At 45.1% G+C, this 9,853-nt stretch overlaps 1 long non-coding RNA gene across 1 annotated transcript; it reads left to right on the plus strand.

Annotated features, from left to right (window-relative positions):
• The first annotated feature begins 5,259 nt into the window (after window positions 1-5,259).
• On the plus strand, window positions 5,260-9,391 carry LOC114487795 (uncharacterized). The gene is made up of 3 exons (XR_003683223.2): window positions 5,260-5,798; window positions 8,079-8,209; window positions 8,910-9,391. It is a non-coding gene; the product is annotated as an uncharacterized lncRNA (long non-coding RNA).
• The last annotated feature ends 462 nt before the right edge of the window (window positions 9,392-9,853 follow it).

Below are 9,853 nucleotides of genomic sequence, written 5' to 3' on the forward strand. Positions count from 1 at the left end.
GTCTGGGCAGCAGGCAGGGGAAGCAGCTGGAATCCACCAGACGTGGATACATCCCTATTCTGGGCCTTATCAGTTGTATGGCTGTGGGGAAATGGCTTCCTCTCTGGGATCTTCTGTTTCCTCAGTTGTAAAATGGGACTGTTTTGAGGGTCATATAAGATAATGTGAAATGCTTGGAACATCAGAGAATTTAGTAAATGGGAAACGCTATTATTATTATTGAAATATTCACATGACGGACCCTCAAGGCCTAATTCAGAGATAGTATCTGCATCAAGCTACCTGACCACTACCCATCAATAAGTGTCCTCACGTCCCAAAACACAAGTGTCATCTGAGGCACCACACTTCCACGGACGCTATAAACCAAGAGGAAGAGCCAGACCACAGTGCAAGCAGGTGGCAAGAGGCAGTGGCACAGATCTTGGGTCCCTCACGTGGAGGCTCCTGACCGAGACTGAGGTGATAGAAGGGTCAAGAGGGCAAAGGAGACAGACTGGTGAAGACACTTCTTAGGAGGCAGCTGTGGTCCCTTCTCCCACTGTCTCAGCGTGGAGAGCAGGGGTGTCTGCCCCTAGTGCGCACCTAGAGGGGTGTGACCCTGGACTTGGGATATGCGACGGGCTGGATTCTGTCTCTTCCTGAGAGGAACAGGTTGATGAGCTGATGTCATTGTGGGCAGAGTGGCTTCCGTGAGGGAAACATTACTGCTCTCTGCTCCTTCTGGACAGGCTCAAAGCGTGTGTGTGTGTGTGTGTGTGTGTGTGTGTGTGTGTGTCTGTGTCTGTGTGTTTCCAAGGGCCTGGTGTGGACCCTGCAGGAGAGGGATCTGGAATGGGGCTGGTTTCAGTCCTTCCCATTATCATCCCTGGGCAGTGGGGAAAGGCTGCCAGAGAACCAGGAACTGGGGGGTGACATGTAGGGCGGTCAGCCATTGGGGAAGCTCTACCCTCGTCTGGAGCTGCAGCTTGGGAGGCCCGACACGGAGGTTTGAAACACCCCCATGAAGGTGCCCATGAGATTCAGCTGTAAACAGTTTTTGTCTCCCCAGAGAGTAGGGGGCCATCTTGCAATAGTATCAGTCAAGGTAACCCTCTCCTGCCCCCTTTCCTCTCCTTCCAGCCTGTGCTCCATTCCTGCATGGAGCCAGAGAGGGGGAAAGGTGTGTGTGTGTGTGTGTGTGTGTGTGTGTGTGTGTGTGTGTGTGTGTGTGTGTGAGAGAGAGAGAGAGAGAGAGAGAGAGAGAGAGAGAGAGAGAGAGAGAGAATCTCCTCTCCCCTGCCAAACAGGTATGTAGAAACCTCAGTTAGGGGTGAGGAGAGAGTTTGCTGTTGAATCAAAGATATACACTCTGACACAGCAAAGTGGCAGAGTGGAAAAAGACCATCTCCAGTTTACAAATCAGCAAAGTAAGGCCCAGAAGGGAGAAAATAGAGGTGTTATCACCTCTATTTTCCAGATGAAGAAGGCTCTTGGGGGAGGACAGTGACTTGCCCAAGGTCTCACAGCTGTAAAATGTGGAGCCAGGATTTGGACCCATTTCTGTCTGACTTTGGAGCCCATGTTCTACGCCTCTGTCCCAGCCCACCCCGTCACCTCCAGCTGGGATGAGGGGCATCCTCTTCCTAGAAAGCTGTGGTCCTGTGGAAAACCAGAAAGAGTCTCCGAGGACATGGCAGGGTTAGACAGGCGGAAATCAGGAGGACTTGTGGACTCTTCCTATCTCAGAAGGCAAAAAGGAAGCCATCTTGAGAAACTCACTTGAATGGGCTCAAGTCCTCAATTTAAAAAGGCTCTTTGTTGGCACCAAAGATGCCACCAGAATGGCAGAAACACTTCACTTGTTTTGCCAAGTCCTGTTGCATGGTAATGGCTGTTGGAGATGTTCTCAAGTGTCTGGACTAGCAGAAGAATTTGTGATGCTTTTTAGCAATGTTTCCCATGAGCGATATAGATGCTATATCCCTTCTCCATCCCACCTGCATCCTTGTTGAAGATTTTGCATTCCCTTGCAAAATGTCAGAGAGATTGCAGAGGGGAGAAAATCTCTATACAATGTAGAGTTTGCTAATCCCTTATCTCTGGGCCTCAGTCTCCCCAACTGGTAGATAAGGATGTTGGGCTCCTGGATGCTGTGGGCCAGGCTGGCTCTGATAACCTTTGCTCATAGCAGAGGGAGCTTGGTAAATACACAGTGAGGGATGGCCTTTTCTCGAGGGCAAATTTGTTCTTAGGAAGCCTCATATCCATGACCCAGGGTGTGTGTAGGTTCTGTCTGAGGGAATCGCCCAGTGGTGTGAGCAAAATGAAGTATTAGTGTAACCTAGCAGCATGTCATGTGTCCTTCCTGGGACAGATTCCCCCTCCCCCGCCCAACGTCCTCTGCCTGCCTCGTGTCTATAGGAAAACTTTAGCCCTTTCCCTGAGTTCCAAAGAGTATAATTAATCAGAATAGTAAGAAAATGCAGAAGTAAAGGGAAACGGTGAAGCAAGACAAAATAATAATAGTTTAGCCATTACACAAAGTCACGGACCTTTGGCAGTTCCTCCTCGAGAGCTATAGGTAATATTCTGAGCCATATCATTTGAGCTGTTTTGCAGAAACCCTTACCAGGTGGAAGAAGTTAACTGTATGCTGCCCACAAGCATGTAGACCCCAGACGGTTTGGAACTAGGAGGTTGATGATGTTGACAAATGAACTGTTAGGACGTGCACTGCAGCATTATGTATAAAGTGACACCAGCTTAAATGTCCATCGACAGGGGATTTATTAAATAAATTGTGGGCCACCAGGCAGCTGTCACAAAACAATATGGAGAAACTAAGGCTCTCAGCAAGGGAAAAAGGAAACAGTTTATTCTATTTTGTATTAAAAAATTATTTTTTCCATCTAGAAAAAATACTGGAAGGAAAGGCACCAAAATGGTAACAATGCTTATTTCTTAGTTGTGTCATCATAGGTGACCTTTACCATTGTCTTTGTGTTTTCAGAATTAAAAAAATTTTTACACTGAATGCATTTTTTTGGATCAGCAAACAATCAGTCCCATGAAATGGCTTGAAAATGAGTAAATAGGTTGGGCTGAGAACAAGGGAGTGGAGGAAAGCTCATTCTTTTCCCAGAGCTGGCCCACGGCCCTCACCAGCTCAGGATTCCTGGGAAACACTGCCAGGGACAAGGTTGATGGATGAAACAAAAGCCCTGTCATGCTAGTCCCGGAACCACCAGGAAAGGGAAAAAAGAAATCCGTGTTGGAACCTTGTAGGCATAATCCCTCTTTTATGGGACAGGAATAGATTTTAGATTCAATGCAAACGAACTTGGCTAAACCAGACTCCTACTCTAGGAGGGGAGTTGGGGGGACAAAGATCAGGTACACCCTGCCCTTTTAGGGCTCACAGTCAAGGGGGGGATGGGTCCTACAGGGACAGAAAGGACAGGCATTGGGTCATATGAGGGTCAATGCAAGCAGAGGGCTAAGCACTGTGATTTCCTATCAATGAGGTGGCATGTGATTAGGTGGAGGTCAGCTCGGCCTTGGTAAGCAAGTGCTCTAAGGAAGGGAGACCCAGACAGAGCTATAGTGCTGTAACTGCAGTAAGCCCAGGCTCTCCCGGAAGTGCTGTGTTGGAGGTCGGCGCAGGAGTGTTAGCAGGGCCGGGCAAGCAGTACAAAGGCCAGAGTGTGGGACTCAGGCAAAAGGTGTCAGATGATAGAGCAGGTAGCTTGGTCCACACCTGTCTTGAGTGTGACAGTTGCCAGCAGCCTGGAGGTGGTGCCCTGCCTGATTGGGGAGGGGGATAGTTCAGAGAAGGCTTCCTGGAAGAGGTGACTTTTCATCTGGGCTGATGATAAGAGACTGACATGCAGGGTCAGAAGAAGAGGGCCTTCCAGGTGGAGGGACAAAGAAACAAGGTGGGTTTTGGAAAGAGTGAGTCTGAGGGCTTGTCTGTCTCTTTCTCTGGAGAAAGAGAACGAGGAAGGCTTTCTTGACATAAGAGAAGCCATTTTGGCCTAAGCCATTCTGTGATCTAAGGTTGGCCGCAATGCTTGCTCTTGAATAAGTCTCAGTAATCACCGATTTCAAGGGAAATCAGGGAATGCAGGAACAAAGGAAAAGCAGTCAAGAAACAATAGGTCAGTGATAAAACAGAGCCCTGGTTCCTCCTCTTGGGATATACCTAACAAGCTGACACAATCTTTGTGCTCTGCAGGGACTAAGGCCTCCACCCAGGTGGAGGATGGAATGATGATGTTGACCCTCGTGACTTCAGTCAACTAAAGCTTGGACTCTGTCGACCTTGGCCCCGATCCTGTGCTGAGTTCTCCTCTGCTCAAGCCCCTTCATGCATGTACCCTGAGCTTAAAACTTCCCCGGTGCGCTGCTCAGGGAGACACTGCTTTGGGAAAGATCCTCGGTGTTCTCCTTACTGGCTGCAAGTAATAAGTCCTTCCTTCTCCCGATCTCTGCCTTGGCTGTGTCTTTGGCTTGACAGCCAACAAGAAGCAAACCCAGTTTTTCAGGTAATATCTGAGCCTTGTGATGGAACAGAGTGGATGGCAGGGAAGTGGGTTGGATCCATTTCCACCAGAAACCAGACCCAGGGTCGGAGGTGAGGTGGAGCTGGGGGATGGGAACTCAGCACTAGCAGGGCTGGGGTCCTGGTAGCCCCTTGGCTCGCCCCAGAAAGCCACAGGCTGCAGTGGAGGCTCCCTCAGGCAGAGGGAGAGTCTGGTCTGACCCCCTAAACCGGGCCTCCAGGACCCTACTTGTCTGAACACTCTGACACCAGTTCTCTTGGGGCCTCTGTCTCTGTCTCTCACAGAGACTGGTTTCTCTACGTCTTTATCTCTTTCTGTCCCCTTCCCTCTGTCTCTCTCTCTCCCTGTCTCTGTCCATCTCTTGGGGGCCACATCAGAGGCCCAAGAGGGAGCTGGGGGAGCCCTGAGGAGAGCACAGGTGACTCCCTGCTGTCAGAAGGGGCTCCGGCCCTGCCCTCATCACCAAGGTCACTGAGCAGCGGCTGACTTTGGTTCAGCTGTGGACATGGGAAGGGAACCTCACAGCCACACAAGCACTCACTCCCTTCCCAGGCCCTGTTCTACGCACTTATTAACTCATTTAACTCTCAAAATGTTAGGGGAACCACTGACCGAAACTGCCCGCCCTGGCCAGGCACCATAGTAACCACTTGCATGAGTTATCTTACAACAGGAGGTCCTGGTAAGGAAAGCAGAACTAACAAGCTACCATCAACCAGAAGAATTCGGGAAAGGTCAAAAGGAGAGGAGACTCCAGTCCATATGTCCTACCAACCTCCCAGAATCCTTCTCGCTGGAATCCATCTTGGCTGAGTGATGCGTGCTCCACCAGGAAGGACCCTGAGTCAGAATGATTGGCCAGAGACAACCCGGAAACTAAGCCCATTACCATAAAACCCGAGACTGTGAGCCACGTGGCAGAGCAGTCCTCCTGGGTTCCCTTACCCTCCTGCTCTCCACCCGGGCGCCCCTACCCTATAAAGTCTCTTGCTTTGTCAGCACGTGTGTCTCCTCGGACAATTCATTTCTGAGTGTTAGACAGGAGCTTACTCTCGAGCCCTGGAAAGGGTCCCCCCTTCCTGCAACAAATGGCAAGTCTGGCAGGATTTCTTCTTTGCTAGGACTGATATCCTGACCACTTGGGGTAGTCAGGGACCAGCTCACCTGATGATGGACCAGACCCAGTGGCTGCTACCGGGACCCTTTTGTCCCTGGTCTTCTGGTGCAGACGACTGGCCAGAGTGCCCCGAATGGGTAAGGAACAAGAGACTTTGTTGACCTCTTTCCCCTTCCCTTTCCCTTTCCTGTTTTCAACCTCTCCTATCCTACACCTTTTTCTTCTGAACTGGTCCTGGATGCAGGAGTCTGGTTGAATGGCCTCATCCTGATCTGAGGGTCGGAGCCTGATCACCTCTGGTGGACAGAGAGCTCAAATTCTGGGCTGGTATCTTGTATCTGTTTTCTGATTTCTGGTAGGGCTGAGTTCCTGTTCTCCCTTCTTGGAAGCCCAGGGAAAAGTCCCATAACACCTGGGCATCCACCGGTGGCAGGAGACATCCATGAGGCCACCCATTTTGTCCCTCTCCCTTCCCCACTTCTTTCAACCTGGCCTCCTTTCCTCCGTTTGAAATCTTTGAAGACCTGAGATATTTCCATTTACTCTGTCAGCACTCAGATCTGAAGTTCTGTGTCTCTGTAGGAGGTTTTCTGAGAGACTGCGATCTTGCATTTAAGGGAGTGTCTGATTAGGACCGCCTTGCCTGTTTGTGTTTTATACTTTGTGTTCTGTGTTGTGATTTGTGATGGCCATTCTGCCTTGTGAAATGGGAAATTCTGGTTCTGTTCCACTGCAAAGCCCTCTTGGGTGAATTCTGTCTGACTGCAAAGATTTTAGTTATGAGCCTGTGACTAAGAAAGAGATGATATTTTATTATAACATTGTGTGGTCACCATATTATTTAGACTCCAGAGAAAATTGGTTTAGGTAAAACTATTGAAAATTCCAAAACTGGTTCTTTTTGCATACACAGAGGCAGGCTTGATAAAAACATCTTTTCAGAATTCTGACCCTGAGGAACAAGTCCTACTAGGATAACTTAATTTTCTCTCCCTGTACCTTGACACCAGGGCTCTCAGGAACACTTATCTTACCTAGACCATCTCTGAGATGAGGGAAAAAAATGGGGAAGAAGCCTTTTAGCATTTTACTTATTCCAACAGTTATTTACAAACTAGTGAGTTTTATATTGTAATATCTGATTCATGACTAAGTTTAGAAAACGAAGCTATGAGATCTCTTGTAGTGTCTGTCTATGTGTTTATGTGTGCATTATCTTTGTCTTTACCTTTGATGGTATTATCAAAATTGATTTGTCAATGAGCTCTACTTAATTGGCTCAAAGAAAATTAAGCGCTTATATAAATTCTGAAAAATACAGAAGGTAACTTGCCAGAATTAATTTCAGGTTCACGTGAACTGGGAAATATTCAGTATTAAATTAATATCTGGTGTTAATGTAGAAGCTTGTTGATCTAATTAATATATACATGTCTTCAGAGTCAACAACATTAAGTGTAATACCCTTATTGTACCTAGGTTTAATAAAAGTTAAATAAGATCTTATTATATCTGTTGCAAATTTGTCAGCAAGAAAAATAACTTCGTATGATGAACTTTTATAAGTGAATTAAATGCAAATGAGGGAAGAGCTTTTAGGTAAACTCTATAGGAAGAATTATGTTTAAGAATGTCTATCTAGGGCCTCCCTGGTGGCGCAGTGGTTGCGCGTCCGCCTGCCGATGCAGGGGACACGGGTTCGCGCCCCGGTCCGGGAGGATCCCACATGCCACGGAGCGGCTGGGCCCGTGAGCCATGGCCGCTGGGCCTGCGCGTCCGGAGCCTGTGCTCCGCAACGGGAGAGGCCACAACAGAGGGAGGCCCGCGTACCACAAAAAAAAAAAAAAAGAATGTCTATCTAAAAATAGTCTCTCCAGATTTTGGTAACTTGAAATTCTAGTGTTGTGACCTTTTAAGTGATCTGTTCTGTATTTGTCTTTGAAATCTTTTATTGTTACTTTAGCTACGTGAGTAACTATTGTTTCACAGTGATCTATGATCCTATCTGACTGAGTATGCTAAATCCTTTTGATATTTTTTTTGACAAAACTTCCAAAATTAAATTCTAATGAAGTCCTTTTGACCTCTAGCTAACTTTGGGATGCTTCAAAGGGCTCCTGAAACATCCCAAAGAGGATATTAAACTAATTAAGGTCATTTGGTATGTTAAATTACATGGGAAGTATTGTCAAATGAGTAATAAATCCCCTTAGGTTATATTGTTTGGTAAATGTCACTAATATAGATATTCTAGAAATTATGTGGAGTTCCTAAATATGTTCTGATATGTCCTGGTAAAATATTATCAATCATAATTCTAGTTATTATCTGCAAGTGTTGTATGTCACAGAAGTAACCAAGTTTCTTTGTTGATTGAATTGTAATCAGGTTTTTTTTTTTTTCTCTGCCTTTTTAAGTCTTTTTGTCATTCGTAGACACGGTTTCACTCAAATGCCTTAGCAAAAATGCCTCCTCTTCAAGAAGATTTATAGAAAGGACTTTTGGATAAATACAAGTTTCTGACTTTCAGACCATAATGCTGAACTGGGTAAGAAATTGAAGAATTCAAATGGGAAACCTGATGGCTTTATAAAACTGTTAACAAAAAGGATTATCTACATAGGACTGAGTGAACTGGTGAATATGGTTATAATTTCTATGGTTTCTATCTGAAAAATTACTGGTTTGAATCTGTGTTTTCTAGGTATAAGGAAAACCTTTCCCTCAAACTCATTATGACTTACAGTATTTTGGTAAATTGTACCTTTGTAAGCAGAATTGAAACATTTATCTTTTCTGTCTATCTGTTCCCTCCAGAGATTGGAAACTCTTAGGTTCCCAGCAGCTTTAACAGATAAATTAGGAAGGCTACCTCACTAACACATACAGAAACCTTAAGGTATTTTGGGGACCTTGAAAATGGAGAAATTCACCTAGATCTGTCAGGCAAAATCTGTGACAAGACCTTGGCATGACTTTCCTAGCCCTGAGAGGTCTTTTAAAAGTTCAGTCTGAGACTTCTTATAAAAGTTTCAGCAAAGCAAAAAAAAAAAAAAGGCCTATATGATCAATCGTAGTTTATATAAATCATCAGATCAAGTTTATTGAGACCAGACTTATTTTGCAAAAAATTAATCTTAATTTGGTTATATTTGATAAAAATGAGGGTAATTTTAGAGAGAAAAAAAGATTATGTTTCAGTGAACATTAAATTCCAGTTTTGTTAATGGAGGTCTGTATTTACTAAGGCTCACCTTAAAACAATGCTCCAACAGAGGAGAAACTACACTCCTACTAGAACAAGAAGAAGACAACATCAGAAGCAGACAGCTAGCCCAAGATCCTCGACCTGACTCGTATTATAATGTTTTCTTGACTTCTTGGACCTTTGCATATGAATCAAATGTTTTTCTACCATGGGCACCATCTTATGCTAGTCTTAAAAATCAGTCCAGTTGTTGGGTTTGTGGCTAGTTACCTGTGTCTAGCACTTCTGGGTTACCTTGGTGGATTTCTCCACTCCAAGGGTCTAACTGGTTGGCTCTTAGGAATTTATTTTAAAAGAAAAACTTTTAGTCCTGTTCAAGCCACTGATATTGATATTACAAGATGGAATCCCTTCACCTGGCCAATTAATAATGCCTGCTCTGACCCTGGCCATAAATATGAATTTTCCTCTCTTACTCAAGCTCAATCAAAGCAACAAGCAACATTTCAGCCAAGGAATAAAATCTCCCACAATTATGGGATGGATTTATGTAGGTAACACCAGGCTATGGTAATTTAAGTTTAAAGGCTCCTCTGTGTTGGGAACAATTAAATCATACTAAAGATAATCAGTCTAGTAACACTAGGAAACTGGGCTGGGTGCCTTATGTACAGTGCCAATATATAATTTCCTTTAAAGATAAGGATTGGTACAGAACAGGCTAAGTCAGATGACCTGGGATATACTGGGCTTCACCTAATGGAAGTTCTTAAGTGCTTACTTATGACCTTACTAATACTGCTAGCTATATTATTTTTATATTGCCTGTTTTACAGAATTGTTGTTTTTTTCATTACCAAATGTATGACTGAGTCTCTGATAAAATGATGATATAGTCCCATATGAGATCAATGATTGTAACAGTGTGACACTAGATATGAGAAGAAGCAACAAGGGAATGTTTTCCTTGCCTCTGCAAGGATT

Source organism: Physeter macrocephalus, chromosome 14, assembly GCF_002837175.3.
Source record: "Physeter macrocephalus isolate SW-GA chromosome 14, ASM283717v5, whole genome shotgun sequence".
NCBI classification, from domain to species: Eukaryota; Metazoa; Chordata; class Mammalia; order Artiodactyla; family Physeteridae; genus Physeter; species Physeter macrocephalus.